The sequence below is a fragment of the Netta rufina genome, assembly GCF_964035555.1.
Source record: "Netta rufina genome assembly, chromosome: W".
Lineage (NCBI taxonomy): Eukaryota > Metazoa > Chordata > Aves > Anseriformes > Anatidae > Netta > Netta rufina.
The window spans coordinates 14239387-14259037 of record NC_140139.1 but is presented as its reverse complement, the minus strand read 5'-3'; the positions used below and the strand labels follow the sequence as shown (position 1 = coordinate 14259037).

At 42.9% G+C, this 19651-nt stretch overlaps 1 pseudogene across 1 annotated transcript in view; it reads left to right on the top strand.

The window, feature by feature from the left end:
- The window catches only part of LOC311220861 (very low-density lipoprotein receptor-like), a 64301-nt pseudogene extending 46829 nt beyond the window's left edge, over nucleotides 1–17472 (top strand). Inside the window, exon 3 of the transcript in view lies at nucleotides 17361–17472. The product of the transcript in view is annotated as a very low-density lipoprotein receptor-like (transcript). The remainder of the gene's footprint in view (nucleotides 1–17360) is intronic.
- Nucleotides 17473–19651: the final 2179 nt, after the last annotated feature.

Genomic DNA, 19651 nt, shown 5'->3' with positions numbered 1-19651 from the left:
ATTTATAGGGACTTAAACAACGAACAAATACCCACAGATCCAGATGAAGTCAAGTGTACATGACCCATGTGACAGAAGTTTGTACTGAGTGCACCATCATCACGTGACAACTCATTGGCAGTAATGACCTGGAAAGACCATGAGGAACCCATGGTGGATGAATTGGCTAAACAACTCCGGCAGTACAAAGAAAGTTTCTCCTCTTCCCCACAGTTCAGTGTTTCGCCTGTGGAAAAACATTCTCAAGAGTTCCACCAACTAAAAGAGAATACTTTAGAGAAACTTTCTGAAGAGGTCCACTAACTTAAAGAGAGTTTATCTCCCTCCCCACCTGTACAAACCAGTGCCTCAGCTGTCAGGAGTAAGCATCCTTCCATGCACGAAAGAAGATATAGCGGTCCACACCCTGTGCCACCTTGTGGTTTTACTGACGTGACCATGGAGAGGACATGAGAAAATGGGATGGAAAATCTACCTCGACCCTAGAGGCATGGGTGCATGAGTTGCAAGGAAAAACAGTCACAAAATGGGGGTTCTCTAAGAAGCTTGCTGCTCCAACTTCCAGCAGGCATTCCTCCAGACACAGACATGAATATTGTGACCAGGGGCCCTGCCTCCAGCCAGGGGGAGAAAAGAGAAAAGCGGGTTTATTGGACTGTGTGGATTTGATGGCCTGGTACGTCAGACAGACAGAAGTATAAGGCTTTAGTAGACACCGGTGCACAGTGTACTGGAATGCCATCAATCTATAAAGGGACAGAACCCATCTGTATTTGTATTGTGACTGGCCTGGATGCTCCGTGCATCCTTGGCATAGACTGTCTCAGGAGAGGATCTTCAAAGGACTGAAAAAGGTACTGGTGGGCTTTCAGTATAGCTGCCTTAGAGATAGAGGACATTAAACAGTTGTCTACCTTGCCCAGTCTCTCGGAGGACGCTTCTGTTGAGGGGTTGCTGAGGGTCGAAGAACAGTAAGTACCAATCACTTCCACAACTGTGCAGTGGCAGCAATATTGCGCCACTCACCCTTTAATATTCCCAAATGGCCAGTGCAAAAGTCTCATGGTGAGTGGACACTAACAGTGGACTATCGTGGCCTGAATGAAGTCACACCACTGCTGAATGTTGCAGTGCTGGACATGCTAGAACTCCAGTACAAACCAGAATCAAAGGCAGCCAAGTGGTACACCACAATTGATATCGCTAATGCATTTTTCTCTATCCCTCTAGCAGCAGAGTGCAGGCCACAGTTCGCTTTTCCTTGGAGGGGTGTCCAATATACTTGGAATCAGCTGCCCCAGGGGTGCAAACACTGCTCTACCTTTTGCCATGGACTGATCCAGTCTGTGCTGGAACGGGGGGGAAGCTCCTGAACACCTGCAGTACATTGATGACATTATTGTGTGGGATGACACAGCAGAGCAAGTTTTTGAGAAAGGGAAGAAAATAGTCCAAATCCTTCTGAAGGCTGTTTTTGCCATAAAACATCATCAAGTCAAAGGACCTTCACAAGGGATCCAGTTTTTAGGAATAAAATGGCAAGATGGACATCATCAAATCCCAATGGATGTGATCAACAAAATAACAGCTATGTCTCCACCAACTAGCAAAAAAGAAACACAATCTTTCCTAGGTGTCATGTGGTTTAGGAGAATGCACATTCCAAATTACAGTCTGATTGTAAACCCACTTAATCAAGTAACCCGTAAAAAGAATGATTTCAAATGGAGCCCCTAGCAACGACTAGCCTTTGAACAAATTAAATGGAAGATAGTTCATGCAGTAGCCCTTGGGCCTGTCCAAGCAGGACCAGATGTAAAGAATGTGTTCTACACCGCAGCTGGGGAGAATGGCCCCACCTGGAGCCTCTGGCAGAAAGAGCGCTGGGAAACTCAAGGATGACCCCTTGGGTTTTGGATTCAGTGATACAGAGGATCCTTTTTCTTTTCCTTCTCCTCTCGTGACTAGAGGGCCCATGATTTTTGTTTTTACTAATTTCCTAGTGCTCATCCTGTTTTTCTTAACTATCCTTATTTTGGGACTGTGGGACCTTCCCCTTATCTGCTTAACATACTCCCCACTGCTATGCCGCACAATCACTTTTGAATAGGCAAGGTTAGTGGAATTTTCCACTGCACAAACACCTTCTATTGCAAAAACACAACTTTGTTTCTCACATTTTGAAATGAGTAATTTCCTATGAAAGCATCATGCTTTCCGTGACCAAAAATTGATGCTTTGCTGTGGAAACTATTTGATTTTATATATGATCTTTCTGGTCTTTCCAGCTTCAGAACAAGGTTGATGCTAACTACTAATAGCAGAACAGTGGCCATTAGAAAGTTCAGCGTTCTTCCTGTGATCATTTGTTTTTCTGAATGTATATCAGGTGTGTGATTGAAGCTAGTCAGGACTTTTTCACCAAGATCTTGATTTTTTGTAGAACCAGAATTAATTTTCATTTCTAGAAAGGCATACATTACTTCCACTAACAACCTTCTTTGTACTAATCAAAGTACCAAGAACAGTTCTGAAGTTTCTATTTTTCTGTGTAATCCTAAATTTTTTAGAATGTGATATTATTCAGGACAACTTAGCTAACAAATTTTATATCAGTCTGAGACAATATAATGAAGAAACTTCTGTATGATTAATCAATAAGAAATTGAAGGACAGTGTTGCAGTTAGTGCCATTTCACATAGTTTTATGGAAAATGGTTTTAATCAAGCAAATATTCATTTTTATGAGATAACTGGATTGATAAGAGTAACTGCATAGTACTACAATGTGCTGTTTGATTTAGCAATGCATGACATTCAGACTACAGATTATCAGGATATCAGTAAAGTACACATTATTATGGGTTAAGAACTGGCTGACTGGTAAACCTCAAAAAATAGGTATCAATTATCATATAAGTGCATTTCTAACAAGATTCTTATTGACTAATTAATGACTTTTTTTCAACATTTTATTAACTACCTAAAAGTAAATATAAAATCACAACTGGTATTATTTTCTCATGATATAAACTTTGGATGTAAGAGAAATAATGATGGCTGTATAGCAGTCATACAGCATATCCTAGATTTGTAGCTAATTTGGGTCAGTCAAAATATTTCATAATATGTGCAAGTTAAATGCAAATTCATGCATCTAGGGACAAATATTGTACACCATACATATGAAATGGTGGTTATTTTGGAAAGCGCTAATCCTGTAGAGGTTCAAAATGTACAAGCAACTCAACATTGTCTCATCTTGAGACTGATGAAAAAAGACTAAACTTTTCTAGAAGGAATTAGTCAATGTGTACAGGAAGACCATTTTGCTTTTATGTACAACTCTACTGGGTCTGGCTGGGATGGAGTTACATTTCTTCATAGCAGCCCATATGTTACTGTGTTTTGGATTTGTGGCTCAGACAGGGTTGATAACTGCACTGCACTGGGATGGGGCAGGGGGAGAGAGAGAGAGAGAGAGAGAAAGAGAAGGTTCAGGGTTCTTTCTGGATCTCAGTAAGAAAGGTCTGAGAACAAATGGTCCTGTTTTCAGATGGGATAGAGTTAATTTCTTCCTAGTAGCTGGCATGGTGCTGTGTTTTTGATTCAGGATGAGAATAATGATGATAACACACTGCTGAGCAGTACTTGCACTAAGTCAAGGACTTTTTCTGCTTCTCATACTGCCCTGCCAGTGAGGAGGCTGAGGGCACACAAGAAGCTGGGAGAGGACACAACCAGAACAGGTGACCCAAAGTGGCCAAAGGAATATTCTGTACCATATGACTTCACGCTCACTCATAAAACTGGGGGGAGGTAGCCAGGGGGGCTACCTGGCTGCTCAGGGACTGGTTGGGCACTGATTAGCTGATGGTGAGCAATTGCATTGTGCATCACTTGTTTGTTTCATATTTTTTTTGCTTGTTTGTTTGTTTGCTTCTTTCTTTCTTATTAAACTGTCCTCCTTTTTCTATTCTCTGTCCCATCCCACTGCAAGGGGGAGTGAGCAAATGGCTGCATGGTGCTTAGCTGCCTACCAGGTTAAACTACAACATGTACCCATATGTGTGGAGGAAGAAGAGTTTAGTTGAGAAAATGATCTTGATTGCAGCAATACTTCAGCAAATGAAAGATTTGTTTTTCAGTAATTTAGAGCTTCCTTTTTATTTTGTCTTCTCAATTTCAGTTGCTAAATACAAGAAAAAATGTTTTTCATAGTTTAAAGTTATGAAGAAAAGTCATTTCTACTGAAAATGTAGAAAAAAAAAAGAATATATATATTTATTAAGAAAAAAAAAATATTCCCATCTTTTGGAATTAGTAATCACAAGGAAAGAGGTAGAATGGTGGTGTGGGAGGCAGGGACCTGGCAGCAGAAACAAGATCCCTGATACATAATCATAATAATAATGAAGAACAACTTCATATGCCATCTGAAGTAGCTGCTGCTTTTTGCTAATATCACAAACTGGTTTATTCTCAATAGAAGTAAAACTGTCACTGAGGGGCCTGCTATGTTTTGTATAGTTAAACTCAGCCCATTAGTATATATGGATTTCACATAAAGGGAAATGATTAGTTTTCCTTGTGTTTTCTGATCAAATTAGGAGTAGATGGCCAGTGACAAAAGCAATGGGTGAAAGGAATTTACCCAGGAAGTTTTGTTTAAAGAGCTACATTCTGGAAAATCAATGACCAAAGATTAAAAACTATACCTCTCTAATATATTGAGAGCTGAATCTTCAAAGTCTCACCTCTCTGTTTGGAGAGCACTGGGTCTAGGGATTTAAGTAGCAATTTTTTATTGTGAAACATCTCCTGGCATTGTTTTTCCAAACCTTGGTCCTCCCTACCTCAAACGGGTGAAAAATTGGGTGGGGAGTATTGCTTCATAAATTAAGGTTGCAATAAAGCCTTGTGCTTGGAAGTTGTATGGGGTTGTTGCGTTAAGGGGTGTAGCTGATTAACCGTTATGGGACTGGTCGGATTCAGGGTACTGAACCAGTTGGACATTCACCAAAAACGCATTAACCATCTGGGGGTCTGGTTGGATTCAGAACACTGAACTATCACGAATAACCACCCTTACCCTAGTTGCACTTAATGAGAGCTATCACAATGCAATCAAGTATGGTTTATTACAGCAACAGATAACCAGGTTCTTTTGGATTGCCGGCGATAGTGACTGTCTGCAAAAGCAAGCTAGTATGCATGAAATACACAGGTGTTATAGGTGTTACAGATGTTACAGGTGTTACAGGTGTTACAGGTGTTACAGGTGCGCAGCCTAGAAATAAACACGTTAAAAGGATCAAAGACTCTACAGAGATTTATAAGCAAGTATTCAGATCTCACCCAAAGGTGTCCCAATGGGGGTGGAAGAGAGGCTCAGCCTGTTGACTGATCCCAGGAGTCAGGAGGTCCTAAGGATGTTGTATATCCTCGGGATGGTATCTCCCCTGATGGTGGTATCTTCCCTAACATCCCCTCTTTCTTGGGCCAATTTATATTATTTTCTATCTTTTAGGTGGAGCTTGAGTGGCTCTAGTCAAGCATATCTTAGTTATGATTGGTGAAAAGTTCTCCCGTCTCCGTTTAAAGTAATAGGCTCCAAGAAATTCAGGGCGCATGCTCAGTGAGGGGTGGTCGCACCTCGGAGGCGGGTAGCTTTTGGGATGGAGGTGTGTTTTGGCATTATAATGATATTATAATGAGCAAAAAGTACACTAGGGTACAGCATTTGTCAAAACATGACAGGTCTTTGGCTCAGGGTGGCAAAAAGTGCAGCTTTGTGCACAAGAACAATAGAGTCCCCACCTGGTTACAGAGCCTAGCCGTGGTGTCTCCACTCCACTCTACGCTCCGTGCTGTTCCTTAGGGCTAGCACACCAAGTTTCCCCAGCGCGATAGCATCTAAGGTTGGGAGTCTAGGGAATGCTCAGGTAATGCAGTTATGCCCTACCCTGAAAGCCTCTTCAGTGCTGTACCTTTTCCTTAAAAATGTGAATGTTAGTTTTATTTTCCTAGTTACTTCAGGCAATTACACCACAGGGGTGCTACAGAATTTATGGGATTATAGAGCAGACTAGATTAAATTGACATTTTGAGTTGTTAGCAATTACATTTGAAGATCTTCCTAGTCAAGGCATTCAACTTTTCTTTTGAGTCCCACTTTTTCAAATTGCTGTACAAATTTTTGAGAGCTATATTCAATTAGTTTCTTAACCTCATTTTTTTCACAAAAATTTCAACAAAATGTGCACTGCCATTGCAACAAATCCTGCCCTGGCTGTAAGCAGGCACTAGTTTATGAAGGCATTCTCTGGGATGAGCTAACTCTTTGGAAACCTGTCGCTTGTGAAACAGAGTGCATACGGCAAGGCTTGAGAAACTCAAGCAAATAGTACCCACGTGGATTCCCCCTTTTGGCTGGGGCTGGATCCCAGCGCAGGGTGGTGATGGAGAAGGGGGCTGATGGCAGATGATCTTCCGCAGGCTCGGCCAAGAGCTCCCTCACTTTGGCTGTCCCCAGCTGCCTGCATGAAATCTTATCTGGCCACCGTGTCAGAGCAGAGTACGCCAAGAGGGAGAAGAACCCAGAGCTCCAAGCAAAAAGGTGTGAGGCTGGCTGGGAGCAAAAGATCCCCAGCCCTCCCGAGGACTACCGACACAAGCAAATGCTTGAGGAAAATATAAATTCCGGTCCTTGTCCACGTTAAAATTCAATCCTAGCACAGCTGCCTTCTAAGTGTAGGGTTATTTGATCCCGCACAGCCTTTCTGGCAGGCAAGGCTCCGGCAGTGCCTGCTGTCCAGACCGGCAATAGGACCCGGGGAGCCCCGACCTCAGGGCCCTGTTCTGCGGGACATTGCCCGTGTCCGCGTTAAAAGCTGCCGGTCTCACTTCTCTGAATCAGCGCGCACATAAACTCCTGTGCCAACAGTTCACGATATCCTAATATCATTTGTCCTGTGGGAGGGGAAATAAAAACAAGTTGCGCCGCAATAGTACACCCACAGGAAGACAGGCAGGCAGGCAGACCCAGCCGCCCTCCGCGCGCCGCCCAGCTCCGCGGCCTTCCGCGCCCTGCCCCGGGCAGAGAGACCGTCCCCTTCTTTGCTTCCTGTAGTTCAGTGCAAGTTTGTTTTATCTACTGAAGACCGACAGCTTGTCCTGGTTTCAGTTAGGACAGAGTTAATTTTCCTCCTAGGAGCTGATAGGGTGCTATGTTTTGGTTTAGGATGAGAAGAGTGCTGATAACACCCCGATATTTTAATTGTTGCAGAGCAGTGCTTACACTAAGCCAAGGACGTTTCAGCTTCTCACTCTGTCCTGCCAGCGAGCAGGCCGGGGGTGCAGTAAGAGCTGGGAGGGGACAGACCCAGGACAGGTGACCCAAACTAGCCAAAGGGGTATTCCATACCATCTGACGTCATGCTAAACAATATATAGGGCTAATATATATATGGCTAGCTGGGGTGGGGGGGCAGGCTGCTCGGGGATAGGCTGGGCATCGGTCAGTGGGTGGTGAGCAATTGCATTGTGCATCACTTGTTTCGTACACATTATTAGTAGTAGTACTATTATCATAATTATTGTTATTATTATTATTGTTATTATTATTTTCCTGTCTTAATAAACTGTCTTTATCTCAACTCACAGGCTTCACTTTCCCGTTTCTCTCCCCCATCCCAGAGAGGGAGGGGGGAGGGTGAGCGAACGGCTGTGTGGTGTTTAGCTGCCGGCCGGGTTAAACCACAACACAGATGCAGAGGAAATGCAGCAGATATTGTTCAGAACCTATAGGTATGGGAGCCCGGGGAGCTGTGTGCTGCAGCGCACGACGGGAGCTGTAAGAGCATCGGTTGGCAGTTCCCTCGCCTTGCTCTGTCCCGCAGAAAGTCCGCGACGTCACCCTGGACCTCCGCGAAACTTCCTGGGGCATAGGTGCATGGTAAATCTCTGCTCCAATTGATGGAAACTGCTTGCGTTGAACAGAAAATAAAATTCAACAAAGCAGCTGGCGCTGCGGGCCGCCGCTGGCAGCTCGGCCAAGGATGTGGGTGGATCCCCTGAAAAGGCAGCCACAGATCTCAGCAGTGAAAACAAGAAACTCAATAAATCCCAGCAGCTGAAAAAAGTTTTCAAAGAATGTGGTGCTGTAGGGGTTTTCATTCTACACTGGAATTTCATCAGTATCTCTAGGAATCTCCTACCTGGCTTTGTCAAGTAGTGTGGATATGACTGCAGTTCTCTTCAAATTTGGTTTCAGTGAATCATCGCTGCAATCTAAAAGGGCTGCTGATACAGGCACATTTGTGTTGGCATATGCTATTCACAAATTGTTTGCTCCGGTACGACTCAGCATTACTATAGTTTCTGTACCATTTATTGTCCGATACTGCCAGAAGATTGATTTCTTCAAACCTCCTACCCAAAAAAAAAAAATCAACAACAACAAAAAAAAGAAAGAAAAAGAAAAAGAAAAAGAAAAAGAAAAAGAAAAAGAAAAAGAAAAAGAAAAAGAAAAAGAAAAAGAAAAAGAAAAAGAAAAAGAAAAGGAAAAAGAAAAAGAAAAAGAAAAAGGAAAAAAAAAAGAAAAAAGAAAAAAGAAAAAAAGAAAACACAAAAAGAACAGTACCTTTGAATATTGTATCAGACTCGCAATATGCTGTAGGTGTCGCTCAGCAAATTGAGAGGGCACATTTAAGACATATCCCAAAGGAAAACTTGTTTCTAAAATTTAAAGAGCTGTTATTTTTGGTAGAGCAGCGAGTGCACCCATATTGTATTATTCACATGCGAAGCCACATCATGTTACCCGGTATTTTTACTGAGGGTAATGCAAGCACTGACCAGCTAACTAATATGACCCTGACTTCCCCAGTGCCTAAGGTGCTGGAGCAAGCATGGTTATCCCATGCCTTTTTCCATCAGTATGCCAAAGTCTTGGCGAAACAATTCACTATATCAATCACTGACACCAAATTGATTTCCAAACATGTCCTGACTGTCAATAGCATGTTTCGACCCTGTCTTTAACGGTAAACCCTAGAGGTCTACGGTCCTTACAGTTATGGCAGATCGACATAATGCATATTCCAGAATTTGGTTGCTTTACCAATATGTTCACGTATCAGTAGATACTTTCTCTCATGCTATTTGGGCGACAGCTACAGTGGGTGAAACCAGTCACCATGTCCAGGTTCACTTCTGTGTCACTTTCGCAGCTCTAGCCATCCCAAAGGAAATAAAAACTGACAATGGCCCCACCTATGGTAGTCACTCCCTTCAAACCTTTTTTCGAACTTGTGGTATCTGACACATCACAGGAATTCCTCATTCCCCCAAGGGTCAAGCCATTGTTGAGCGCACACATCACACCTTGAAAGCACTGCTAAATAAACAAAAACGGGGAGACACCCAGGAAACACCACAGAAAAGGTTGGGAAAGGCACTTCACGTAATGAATCACCTATCATTACCCTTTCCTCACAAAGAGATACCGCCCATAATAAAACATTACGAAAGTATGAATTCCACGCTGTCACGGGTGCCACAATCAGAGCAGGCCATAGTAATATTAAAAAAATTAAATACAGGTCTTTGGGAGGGACCTCAGCCTCTAATAACTTGGGGTCGAGGGTATGCTTGTGTCTCCACATGTCACAGACCAAGATGGGTACCAGCAAGGGGGGTAAGGCCATGGTTGGCCTCCTCCTCACCGACATCGCCGCTGTCGTCAGTTATTGCCAACCCTGGGTCTCCATCCAACCGCATTGCAACATCTGGGTCACCCTCGCCAACATGACAGGACAAGAAGCGATGTGCCTGTCCCTGGCTAGTGCTAACAACACATTAATGATATGTCTGGTGGGGAACCCGGCAGATAACAAAGACTGGATTGTCTACTTGCTGCAAGCACCCCTAGAGCCACAGGAATTCTATATCCTGGGAAGTGTAACAGCAACAGCATGTGTAAGGTTCAATTGCTTGGGCAAAAACCAAACCATGAAACAAATGGTCAACGCCACACTTTCTCCTTATCACAATGCATCTCTTTGGTGTCATTATACAAAACTATAATAGCATCATTCCTTGTGCCAGGAGCCGCTCTGCTCGGCTGTGGGATCGACTGTGGAGCAGACACCCCTAGGTGCACCCCGAGCATTTTCCTCGGAGGAGTCTCCACTCTCAGCCGCTCACCGCAGGAGTAGACAAGGACCTCCTGAAGCAGCCAACAAATTAATTTAAGTGATATTTTCCTGTGGTATGAATGAGAAGTGCAAGAGGCCTCTTTGCGTGATTGTGTGATTGTGCTGTGCGAGTGAGAAGCAGCATCACTGCGAAGCAACATCCCTAGCGCTTAGTGGCTTGTTGACATGTAGATTCTAGTAGGCACGCTACTTTTACAGAGGGTAACGCAAGCACTGACCAGCTAACTAATATGACCCTGACTTCCCCGGTGCCTAAGGTGCAAGTAATTCTACTTGTGATTTTCACCCTGTTGCTTATTGTACCTTGCTTATTGCAATGTCTGCGGTGATTGATAGAAAAATCTATAGAAAGCGTTTGATTGGTTGAAAATAAAAAAGGGGGAATTGTGGGAAAGGAATTCGCAGGTGGCTTTGCGCTGTTTCACATGCCCCTGAATTAGAGATAATGAGGAAATAAGTGGTAGAAACAAAAACTTGAGCAAGGTCGAGATAAATTAACATGGCTACAGTGTTAAAGATGAGCTTTGGGCAGTGGCCAAGTGCTGGCTGGCTTGAGGCACGTGTCTGAAGGTCTCTAACCAATTGTATGACAGATTTAGGTGCGTTGTCAGCGCATGGGGCTATGGGGAAAATACATGTAGTGGTGAAAAATGGCAATAAAGGCCTTCTGTTCAAGAGCCATCAGAAGTCTGTGTCTTGCATCCCTTCACTACGACACCAAAAGCAGTGGGGAAAAAAATTGTAAAAAATCCAGAGACAAATCTGGGCAATGTTAAATATTTAGAAAGAGATGGTAAGTAGGCTTAGCTTTAAACGAACTACAAATTTTGACTGTGTCCCACAGCTGCTTGATACTTACCTTTGTAAAACAACTTGAATAAAGGCAAAAGGAGAAAGATGCCGTTTTGCTTACATGTCCAAAGAACCATTAATACAAGCCTCTTATGGTTTCCTTTTTGTAGACATTTCTCTAGTCCTGTATAGGTCCCAGGACACCCTGGCAGCCACTGGACGTCTCCTGGCCCCACGGGGAGGAAGTGGGGGCCTCAGCTCCCCTCTGCAAAGGACTCGGGAGTAGCCGTACCCCCTCATGGACACACGAACGTCCTGGACTGACCCGGGCCAGTCTGAAGGCGGGGGCTGAAAGCCGCCCCTGCCCTTAGCACCATCCCCACACCGCGGGGTTCAGGCCAGAAGCTTAGAGCAGAAATTACTTTGACTGGTGTTGTGGGCTGAGGGCCCCACGCGCTAGTCCATGGGGGTTGCGCAGCTCAAGTTGTCCATCGCAGGGCTCTGCAGGTTGCTTATCCCCTTGCACAGCGCGTCGACAGACTGCAGCCAGTACAGCGGGGCTCTGCGGGTGCGGGGCAGGTCCTGCATGGCATGTCATGGCACGGCACAGCCGGGCATGGCATGGCAAAGCTCCACCAGGGGACAGCAGCACCGCAATAACCCTCTTCCCCCCCCCCCCCCCCCCCCGGCAGCCCCCTACCCTTCCATCTGCGCGCTCACTGCCTCTAGCTCAAATTAGCATGACTGCAATTAACGCCGCGACCGTTCTTGGGTTTATGTAACTTGGTTGGTTCCAGTGTGTGTACATCCACAGACTCCACGGTCTACAGCCCGTCATACCCTGTAAACTGGGAGGCGCACACTTGAGCGACCGGGGCAAGGTACAGTGTTGTGGCTTGCCTATGGCTCCTCACGGCTACTGCGCGGGTATTCGCCCAGGCCCCGGCCCTGGCAGGGGAGCTTGCCCTTCCTGCCTTCCAGGCGCCGTGCAGAGTCCCCGCGGCTCGGCGTGGTGCTCAGAACCCTCCAGGGGCGACGGTGGGACAGGCCAGGCTGGCGGAACAGCAAAGGACAGTGATCACAGTTCTCTGCATGCCTGCGTACGGTACAGTGGATATATGCCTGAATTTGCGGAATTCTTGAGCTCCTGCGGGTTTGGAAGAGGTTTGATCCGTTTGTTCTCGGGGTGCTCCCTCAGCCAGCTGTCCAAAAAGCGTCTTAAAGTTGGTCTGGACTACCTTGTGCGTAGGGGCCATGTGAGTAGAGGAAACGGTAACAAGCTGCTACCTGGGATGACAGTCCCAGACTGGTGCCGCTTCAAACACCCGGTCAGGTCATTTTGTGCCATTTCTCCTTCTCGGGAACGGCCCGTACTTCAGGGTCAGCAAAGAGGCTCAGTACAGGGCAGATTCACAACTGAGCGTGGAGAGTCATGTTTTGTTGTTGTTGTTTTTTCTTTCCATTTCTTTAACCTTATTCCTTTCACTCTGCTAAAGTTTCCAAAGCGAAGTCTAACTGATACCTCTACCTCTCAGGTTTGGAGGCAATGAGATAGAGGTATAAACATGTAGGTATAAACGGTTTAACAATAGCACCTGAGGCTCTTTGCAGCATGTGTGTATGGAGATGTATGTACCATATATGCACGGGTAATTTGGTTAAATGGTGTTTTCTTCATATCAGGTCTGCCTTGTAGACCCAACACATCCAAGTGAAAGTCAGTCATGAAAGGAGCTGGCCACTCTCTTGCACAGATGCCTGCTCTGGAAGGCGCTGTCTCCTGGATAGTCCACTCCTAGCTCTTACCAAACGAAACAAATGATACCACCAACCCTGGAAGTTATGTACCTCATTTTCAGCAGTATGTTCTGCGATCCTTCCCATCAGAGTTTCTTGGGAACAAGTATACAAGATAAACGGCCTTTTCTTGGCCCAGGAGAAAATAAGCAAGTTCTCCTGACTTCTGATATAGTGTATCTCAAGAGAAGCACACAGTGCAGAATGTACAGGTTTCCTTACGTAGCAGGAACTTCCTTACAGAAGTGTCTCGAGTCCTTTCTCAATACAGTTGTGCTTTTTATAATCTAGGTGCTCAGTTTTTATTATGTATTTTCATGTTTTTATAATAGCGTATACATATTATATATAATCACAGAGATTATATGCATATTACATGTTATATGGGTATCTGTAGATCTACAGACACACAAAATTCATGCAGCATCATATAAAATCTAAATGTGGGTTTGCAGGCTCAACCCTACAAATTGTTGATCGCATCCTCCAGGTATCTCATTGCCCTCAGGTCCAAGTGCAATACACCCGAAGGCTTTAAATATTCTTTAAGATTAAGTCTAGTTGTTCATTTGGGGAATGTCATGGTTTAACCCGGCCGGCAGCTAAACACCACACAGCCATTCACTCACCCTCCCCCCTCCCTCTCTGGGATGGGGGAGAGAAATGGAAAGTGAAGCCCGTGAGTTGAGATAAAGACAGTTTAATAAGACAGGAAAATAACAATAACAATAACAATAACAATAACAATAACAATAACAATAACAATAACAATAACAATAACAATAACAATACAATGGTGATAATAGTACTACTACTAATAATGTGTACAAAACAAGTGATGCACAATGCAATTGCTCACCACCCGCTGACCAATGCCCAGCCTAACCCCGAGAAGTCCGGCCCCCCTCCCCCAGCTAGCCACCCCTATATATTGTTTAGCATGACGTCAGATGGTATGGAATACCCCTTTGGCCAGTTTGGGTCACCTGTCCTGGGTCTGTCCCCTCCCAGCTCTTACTGCACCCCCAGCCTGCCCGTTGGCAGGACAGAACAAGAAGCTGAGATGTCCTTGGCTTGGTATAAGCACTGCTCTGCAACAATTAAAACATCAGCATGTTATCAGCACTCTTCTCATCCTAAGCCAAAACATAGCATTCTACCAGCTACTAGGAGGAAAATTAACTCTGTTCTAACTGAAACCAGGACAGGGAAGAAAAAAAAAGTAGGAAAACAGCAGGCTATCTTTTGAAAATTAATCCTGTCGTTTCTGCACCACTTGGGGAAAACAATCCCCTTTAAACATGCCTGGAAAGGCATGTTCCAGTACACCCTGGAAAAAAAAATAAATAAGTAACTTCATATAACTGTTCGTTTTCCTCCTATATGAATAACAATCTCGGCTAAAATAAGACAGTGATGAAGCTCATGAAATAATCGTTTGATTCTTCTTGCATTTTTTATTAGAATGAATTGTTTGATACAATTTTAGTTGGAAAAACACGCTAATTTTTGAAGCTAGTCAAGCTCATTACTTCTTCGTTCATACAGAAAAAAATAAAGATAACATAACATCCTTTCATCCTTTCTGCTGTGGAGATCCCACATGACTCAGTACACATATCAGAGTCCTGGCTTTCAGGTGTGACTCGGAGAGATACACAAATGATATCCAAATTGTGTCTGTGTATAAACAAAAGCAATTTAAGTGTCCTTCTTACTATCATGGAAAACAATAGGATTTTACATCAGTGGCAACAGAATCTTAACTTACTTAATTTTGCAGAGTTTAAGAAAATCAAACATGTACAGTCAAGGCATGCTCAAAAGATCTTATTTTATTACTTAAATACCTTTTTAATAATAATGTCACGTTCAAACTTAAGAAAAAATAAAAGAAAAAAAACACCTCCGAAGAACATGCTAAACTTTCTATCTTGGTTTTTGAGACTATTCTATTTCTTGTGAGTATGAATTGCAGGGCTGAAGTCTTTCTTATTTTTTTCAAATAACTAATTCTTAAACACTATATCTTACGCTTCAAGTACTTCAAGTGGTTTAGTCTTATGAAGAGATGGAAAATTGTGTCTTTTTTTTTTTTTTTTCTTTAAGCTGAATTCTCCAGTGGCTTCCATAGGGAGTCCTGAAGACACATTGTTCCTGTGGCAAGGCATGTACTGACTGAGGACTGTGATTCTGGGTTTGGTACTTTCGCTGCTTGGCCAGATTATTTTCAGTGTGGCCTACTTTCTGCTCACAAATTCAGGTATATTATTTGCAGGGAGAGTTCTAAGGAGAGAAAGTCAATAAAGAAAAGATAGAAATGGCATTAAAGCATTACACATTGCCAGAATAATTAAACAGTATTTAATTTGTTTAATCTCCATTTGTTTTTCCAGTAGTAGAAATTGTATAAAATATTCAGAAGAAAAAGTATTGCCAAGAGGTTGATGCTATACAGTCCAATGAATTTGAGGAGTAAACAAATTTAAATTCAGCATTTTTCCCTCCTTAAATTCCTGTGAAAACTCTACTGAATAGTTTGCCTTCACCTTTATATATAAAGCCTGTAAGTTTAACAAGAGATGGACTTGAAAACTACATTTTTATACCAATAGCTATAAACCCTTATAACCTGATCAACTGGGCCAAATCCTGCTTCTTGGAAATCAATTCCACTGATTTTAATGGCTTTAGAACCAATTTGGTGATTATTCCATACTTTTTAATACATTTTTCCCACTTGAATTATTAGAGCTTGACAGCAAATCCTGCCTAATATCACTAGAACTCACTTGTCCAGAGTTGTTTTTTGAAAGCAAAGTTGAAAGTTGAAAAAGTTGAAAGCAATTTTTGTGTAAGTTATATGTATGTTGACGTTATGTATGGTTGAGTCACCATCCCTGGAGGTCTTTAAAAGACGTTTAGACGTAGAGCTTAGTGATATGGTTTAGTGGAGGACTTGTTAGTGTTAGGTCAGAGGTTGGACTAGGTGATCTTTGAGGTCTCTTCCAACCTAGACAATTCTGTGATTCTGTTATCATATATCTAGTAACTGCTTTAAAGAAGAACAAACCTGAATGTGATTACACTCTGAAAGATGTAGACACCACATAATGGATGGTCCATACAAGAAAGTGAGTACATGTAATCATGTAGCAATGTTTATAGACAGTATAAGAAAACAAAATGCAAATTCCAGAACTTGCATATTTGTATTTATGTGTTTCAGGTAATGCCATGTTATAGAATTATGCGGACAATTGCTCTAATATTAAGTATTCTGATTTGAAAGGAAATCAGTTACATGTTTTAATGCATCTTGAAAATAAATAAATTAGAAATATTTCCATGCTCAGTAGAATGGAAAACATTGATTTTATTTTGATAATTTAAATAACAACTGTCTACTTAGTTTGACGCAACTGTTTCTATTTATTTTACTAATCATTTTATATAACACCAAAAATTGATACAACATTAAAGATAACTTTATGTTTCTAAAAAAAATACAGGATTTTTACAGTATATTTGGGGGAGGAGGCTGTTTATCCTAAAGCATCAAAGACATGTTTATTTTAGTGCAATCCATTTTAAAAATATAATTTAATTCTTACTTATTCATTTTACTTCAATACCATTAACATGGTCTCTCATTACAATATTTTGGTTTTTAGGATATTACTTTACTCTGCTCCGACTAGTTATATGGCAAATCATATTTTGCCATCATTTACATTACATAAGAAAGGAAGCTTAAAACTATGTCATCTCTGGTGTGCAAATTGCTAACCAGTTGTGGTATATGTAAAAAATACAAATGCGGGGATTTGATTTCAGACGATGTATACTCGGGAATTTTTAAGCTGCATCATCTCCGGCAGATATAAATGCAAACACGTTTTCCTGTGTCGATGAATCTTTTGGGAAAATATGCAATTTGACAAATAAATCTTTTACAAAAGAAATCGGCAAGACAAATATGTCTGCAATATTGAAACTTCTGACTAAGTAGACATAGGCGTGCTGCAAGTATGTCTGTGAAAGAGGGAGGGAAAACAATTCATAAACCTTCCTGTATAATTAACCATGAGGCCCTGCGTTATCGTATTTATACGGGAACTGACGGAGTCACTGTGTTGGTAAGCAGACAGCCTTTTAAGCGGCTCCACCAAATTATTAGAGCGGGTTTTTGTCGTGCAAAGACTACTTTTGACGAAGTGAAAAGTCTCCATTCCCTGTGAAGACACTTTCTAGTGTCTTAATCTATTGTTTAAAACTGCTACTCTTGCTCCTCAGCACCTACCTTCAGTTTGCATTTGCAAAGACGTTTTAAATTAATTATTAGTATCATTAGGAATAATAATTATATGAATAACAACGACAGGAAGGAGGGAAGGCGGTGTCCATCGGAGCCGGCAGCCTACTTGTGTTCTGGGCAGTAGCCTCGAAACGGGGCTCTGCACGCCTGAAGTGTGGCGTGGGACCCACAGTTGGGCGGATTCCTCGATCTCGAGGTCTCTCCAGTCCTTTCCTCCCTCTTTTTTCCCCTAGGTGCTGCATCTCACAGGCAAAGTCCTCGGGGCGCTGCGGCAAGATCAAGGGGCAGCACCGGCTCCCCGGTGCGGAAGGAGCGCTCCCGCCGGAGCCCCAGCGGTCAGCGTGAAGCCGACGTGTCGATGTCCCCCCCTGCGGCTTTCTTATTTTGAGCGGGAGGAAGGAGGTAAGTAGGTGGAAAATGCCAGGACGAAAGCAAAGGGGAAGCCACGGTGCAGCTCAGTAGGCACAACTCCCCTCCCACCTTTCTTACATCCGGCTGCTGCCTTATGATTCCTCGGACCCCTCGTTGACTTCTTACGGCACTTTAGTCTCCCGAAAGTTTAGTGCTCAGCCGAGTAGGTTTCGACGGACGCAGTAACTTCAAACGGCAGCAGAGCAAACTGACGAGACCATGTCTCCGGAGCAAGAAGGGGATTTCCCCCCCCAGCTTTTGCCCGCCTGCCTGCCCCCCCCCCCTTTTTTTTTTTTTTTACTGTTAATGACATATTTTATTTAACCGAACAAAAACTTATTGATTTGCAAGCCTGATCAGCTGATAGAGATTTACCTATTGATTTGTTAAACACACATCTATCGGGGGCTTCATTGAGCAAGAAGCAGCAACATCTGTAGGGAAATTTGTATTCATGTAGATTCAAGCAGAGCTGGTACAGCAATATGTACACACACATTCGCTCCACATCACATTTGTGTGCGTGTGAGAGAGTGAGCGAGCGAGCAATCAGATGCGAGCATATTGTCAAGTTCCCAGCTGTGTGTCTTTCGACAAAAAAATCTAAATAAATAAGGGCTTGCTGCTGCTTAGGATGAGGTAGGAGGGTTTGTTTTGTTGATTGTTCTGGGTGTATAAGACTGACAATTGTTTTTCTGTCCCATAGTTAGAAAACATGGAAATGCTATTGGGCAAATAGTACAGTCCATGTGAGGGAGGCAGGTAGAAGGAAATAAATAAAAGACCTGTTTAGTTAGGTTGGCAGGGTAGGTTAGCTTCAGAAAGTATTTTATATTGAATATGCAGGTTTTAAAATCCATAGATGTACTTCTTTCTATTCTTGCTGAGTTTAATTTGGGGGCACGCCCTGGAAAGGTAAGTGACCTTCCTTTATCCCACTCTATGAGTCTATTAGTTGGCTACAAACTGCACTCCTTTGCTAGCCATTCCCAGGGTTTCTGCAGTATGCCTACTGCTGTGGGCTGCTGTTTCAGCCAGCACAACGTGACGATTGAAGACGATAGGTTTGCATGTCCTGATTCTGATTCTTTCTTATTTGAATATGCTGCCCTATGTATCAGCAGCTCTAGTTCTTAATTCATTAATTGTTACTGAAAAGCTGGGAAAGAAAACGGGGCGGCGGGGGGGGGGGGGGGGGGGGGGGGCGGGGCTTGGAGGTCAAGGGACTATAATGATTTTGTGCATTTGGGCTGTCTAATGCCCTGTGGTGTTTTGTTAAATAAGTAGTCTTTGTGTTAGCAGACACAAGAGAGAAATATATCAGGAGATGTCTGAAACTTTTTGCCAAATAGGTATGTGCATGAGTCTCAACAAAATGACAAGGGTTTAATGAAGGTCCTGCAATTCTCTCTCAAGTGATTCTCCTAGAGCGTAAGAACGTGTCTAAGTAGCAGTGTTAGTCAGCTACAGGGCCGCCCCTATGTCCTGCCGGCACGGCACGGAGGTGCGCGTCCGCTAGCTCGGCCCACTGCTATCTCTGGCGTTTGGAGATGCGGCGGGGTGGGATGGAATGGGAGGACGTCGGCGTGTCAAGGGAAAAACGAGAGACCTATTACTATTATTTTAATGTCAAAATCATCATCACCAAGTCCTGGAGTTACTAAAACAAAAGAACAATACCTTTCAAAGAAAATGAGACAGAAAATGTTAGTGCTGTGTCTTATTCTCGATATTGGACTAGGTGTGATTAACCAGTACTTCAGAGAATATTTCAGTACTTGAGGATGCAAGCTGATTTTTAATTTTTAAATACTTTTTTTTTTCCTTCACTCTAAGCGAGATCGTTGTTCAGATGTTATATTGTCTTCTTTTAATAGACGTGCATTTTCTAAGAAGGAATCTTGGACTTGTGATGCTATTAGTGATGAACTCATTCATTTTCAGAAATCGATTATCAAAGCACACCTGGATAATAAACTACTAAAATAACAACAACAGAAAGTGGTGGTTAATCCAATCAAATGAAGCCTCCAATTTGGTTGTCTTCCTCCTAAAAATTTAACATTAATGCTATTCGCTGCCATTTGTACTTTTAAAAACTGCCTTTCTGTAA